This window comes from Macaca nemestrina, chromosome 13 (genome assembly GCF_043159975.1).
Source record: "Macaca nemestrina isolate mMacNem1 chromosome 13, mMacNem.hap1, whole genome shotgun sequence".
In the NCBI taxonomy this organism is placed as follows: domain Eukaryota; kingdom Metazoa; phylum Chordata; class Mammalia; order Primates; family Cercopithecidae; genus Macaca; species Macaca nemestrina.
The window spans coordinates 45,465,969-45,470,040 of record NC_092137.1 but is presented as its reverse complement, the minus strand read 5'-3'; the positions used below and the strand labels follow the sequence as shown (position 1 = coordinate 45,470,040).

Genomic DNA, 4,072 nt, shown 5'->3' with positions numbered 1-4,072 from the left:
TCTTATAGATGTAGCACCAACGTTGAGAAGCTTCACAGGCCTCACCATAGGGTGAGAACATCTCAGAGCCCACTCCCATCCCATCCTCTAGCATTTTCTAGAAGTTTCCAAGACGTCATGTGAGTTCTTAAACCAATCTGTTGGTTTCAGACTCCAGGCACAACTCACCTATCCTTCCTGCCCAGCTTCTGGGACACAAGTCCTCACCCCTGCCCTTTGGCCCTGCCACCTCCCCTGCAGTGTCAGTGCTGGGTGAGGGTCACTCGCCAGATGGTCTCAGGGTGCTGAACTCCTTCTTCCCCCAAATCAGTGCTGCTCTTGGCCAGCCTGGCCTTGAGAGCTTTGCTTGGCCAGCGCCTCCTGTGAATTCTCCTAGCTTCTGCTACTGACCCCACTAGCCACCCAAGTCTCAGCAGTTTGATCATTCCTCCAAACTCCAATCTTCTCACCCCTTCCTTGCCCATCTTGACCTTCAGAGCTTCTGAGAGTTTGAAGGTAATCAATTGAACCCCCCGGTAAGTCTAGGGGACAGAATGGGGCTGGGGAGGGGCGTCAGCCATGCGAACAGAGCTGCCTGCCACTAAGGTCCTGTTACGCAGAGGAGGAAACTGGGGCCCCACGTCGCTGAGCCTGTGAGTGACCGGGTGAGAAAGGAAACACCTTCTAAACCCAGGCCAGTGCAGATGAGAGTCATCCCCAGTCCAGGGAAAAGGAAAGCAGGCCTCCGAAAGAACTCACAAGCACATGCCAGTGCCTGGGGCTGATTCTGAAGGCTGCCCTCTCCCCAACCCCCAGCCTTCAGGCCCAAGCACCCTGGGGTGCTCCCAGGCTCAGGTGGGCCACGGGCTGCCCACATTCCCACCGCTAACAAAGGCCCCACGCCCTGGCGGCCTCCTGAGGCCGGCGGCCTTTGAAGCACACAGCCTGGATTATTTAATATAATGGAACAGTGCAACCTGACCCATCAGAGACATAAATTTCCAGGTGTTTTAAATTTGTTTTCCCCGTCAGAATGGTAAATGGCAGATAGTAAAATTCGGCAGCAGGTCGTGGCTGTGGGTGCAGAGCTGGCCACAGGCTGGGCTCCTGCCACTCCAGGGTGGGCTTGGCGGCCTAGGCAGCCCAGGGTGCACCACAGACTACCCTGGACATGAGGCTCCGAAGCTCTGAGAAGGATCCTAGGCCAGGGCTGGGTGGGGATCCCGGGCCCTTGGTTTCCGAAGGGGGTCTCAGGGTATCTAAGTCTTCTGCCCATGAGGGTCTCTCACCCTGACATCTGTGCAGAGAAACCGACGGCCCCAAGCCCCCTCGGTTAATTGAGGTGTGAGTGCCTGTAACACCCATAACGAGGTTTCTATTGCTCTTGCCAAGTTCAATTATGGGCGCATCTGCTTTCTGATTTTTCCAAGATGGTTTGATTTTTTTCTTTACGCCCAAACTACAAAGGAACAGTCCGCACGGTAGCTTTTGCAGAAGGTAAGAGATGCTGACTGCTTTTTCCAGACCCCTGCTTTTTTGAGATGTGTCAGAATCCACAGGGCGGCTGCTGAGGATAGATATTACTCCGAGTGATTCTGGAGAAATCCAATCCTTGCTCCCACTCCCCACAAAGCCCTTCGCCCTTTTCCCTTCAAAGTCAGAAAGGATGTCTACCTTTTGTGAGGCAGGTTCCCCTGCCTGCTACCTAGAAACCTGTGATCTGTCACTTTGAATGGAGAAATCATTTCATATTTGTTTCCCAAATGGAAGCACTGGCTCAGAGAAGGTGGAAACCCCGGAAATTAGTGTCATTTAGGGGATGGAAGTGGGAAGGCCCTTGTTCCTTATCAAGGTAATTGTCATTCTCTACTTGCTTTGGGGGTAGGGCCTTAGACAGGGATAGCTTCTGGTGTAACAAAATAGTTACATTTTACTGATAAAGTTCTATTGGTCCAGTGTTGTGTGAGTGTGTACATGTACGTGTGTCTGTGGGGGAGTGGGGCCAAGGAAACCCGGTGCAGAGCTGTGAGACAGTAGAGACAGTAGGCATCAGCTGGCCCTCGAACTTACCCTCTGGTAACCACAGATACGCACAGCTCACAAAGCTGTGTATGGAAGGTGTCAATGGAGCAGGGACAGTCGTTGGGACTAAGAAGCTTAGAAGCTAGAGGCAGGACAGGCTCTTTCTGGCCTTGTGGTGACGGAGAGGCTTTCTGGAGGAGGTTGGCCTTCAGGCTGGGGCTAGGGAGATGCTGAGGGAGGGGCAAGCATGGGCTCAGGGAGGAGGAAGGCAAAGGGCAGTTGGGGCTGGAACACAGTGAGAGATGGTGTGTGAAGACCAGAGCCTGGTGGGGCAGGACCTCAGATGTCCTGAGAAAGCTGCTCCCCGGCCTGTTGGCCTTGCAGTTGTGTTTTCAGCCTGGAGTTTCTTCCTGATGACATGCCCCCAAGAGCAGGGGAGTGCTTCAAAGGTCAACTTTCTGGGCTCATTTCTAGAAACAGGAAATAGTGATTAGCAAATCAATTAATTAAGGCCCGAGAAATCACTAGATTATAAAGAACGGTTGTTTGTTAACTGAAGACAGACCTTGGCCCCTGCTGAGAGGTGTGATTCTGGGAGAAGGCTGACCAGGAGCATGCTGAAGACAGAGGCAGGACTACCTATGTGTGAAATTCCAGCAGCCCAGCTCTACTGATGACAGAAATGGCCATAATAAACCAAGGAGGCCACAAGTCAAACAAATAATTTGGTTGACAAATAGGAGTATAAACAAGACCTTGATTAATGAATTTCCTAATAGTTCTCTGTTTATTGACATTAGCTCAGCTTGGTCATTAAGCCTGACATTGCCCATATATGTTGCATGGCATAACACCTTCCATTCATTCTGAGACTGCTTTGTAGCTTTTTGCCTGGATGTTTTAGGCTTTAAGTATTGTCTCCCTGACTGGGCCAGGAGCCCCTAGTTCTGAGAACCCTTTCTGTGCTTACTGAGAAAAAAGGAAGGTCCTGGAGTTTCCTGAGAGTGGTAAATAGAGAAGTGAGAGAAGAAAGAAGAGCCTCCAGCTTCAGCATCTTAAATCCTAGGTACTGGGCTGGGAATCAGGGTCCAGCTCCCTCTCACTGGAACCATTGTTTCCCTTTTAGACTAACCTGTTGTGCCTGCATTGCTCCATCTTTGAGGGGAAGAGCTCATTCCAGAAGGCCCTTCCTCCTCCTGGTGTTACAGGCATTGAAAAGGGAACACCGAATGGGCAGGAGACCAGAAAACACATTAAATAGAGCGAAGGTATCCCAGAAGAGCATGAGCTTCTCTGAGGCTCATCTTGGCCACCGCTTAGTCTGCTTCTAACTGAACTTGGCCACCACTTAGCCTGCTTCTAACTGAACTTACCAAAGTGCTTTGGGGGAGCTTAGCCATTGCCTCTGATGTTCGGAACCTAAGATGGGGTTGCCCTGAGAAATTGCCAGTGTGCCCACAGTTGATCACCAATCCCTGGCCTGTAGACACCAAGAGCCCCTGTTCTTGTCCGTGGAACGGGAATGGGCTCTGTCGACCTGAGCCAAGATTCCAGCCTGGAGCAGCTTTGTAGGCAGCTTTAGCAACACGGTGAAAAGCAAAAGCAGGAGGAGTTGAAGCTGTAAATGCCAGCTGTATTTTTATTGGTCGTCTGCAACTTCAAAGCTTTCCCCTCTTTAAAGGAGGCCCACGCAGGTATCCAGTCGGCTCTCCAAGCTCCCGGCCTTGATGCCTTATTGATTTTCAATGTGGCTTGACTCCCAGGTGGGCAGACTTCAAACTGGTCTGTATTTTTCTGCTGTCATGTTTCCATCCTTGTTAGTTTCCATCTCCAGCAAGATCCTGGGCATGTTTGAGGGCAGCTTTTCCTTCTTTGGCTTTCTCTCAATTTTCTTCTGGACAGGATTTCAGACATCCAGGGCTGCCACTGCTGAGGTTGTGTCTTGCACGGTTAATACCCAGCTGTGCCAGATGCTGGCAAGTGCAAGAGAGAAGGTGCAGTCCTTGTTCTCAAGGGATTCACACCCATCGGTCCATCTAAATGTTTTCTCAGTGTAGTCACTATGGAAGGT

At 51.0% G+C, this 4,072-nt stretch overlaps 1 long non-coding RNA gene across 1 annotated transcript; it reads right to left on the bottom strand.

Annotated features, from left to right (window-relative positions):
* Positions 1 to 290: 290 nt before the first annotated feature.
* LOC139357830 (uncharacterized) lies at positions 291 to 3,514 on the bottom strand. Its single transcript, XR_011611684.1, has 3 exons — positions 3,375 to 3,514; positions 2,050 to 2,471; positions 291 to 1,546 (listed from the first exon to the last, which is right to left on the bottom strand). It is a non-coding gene; the product is annotated as an uncharacterized lncRNA (long non-coding RNA).
* Between the last annotated feature and the right edge of the window lie 558 nt (positions 3,515 to 4,072).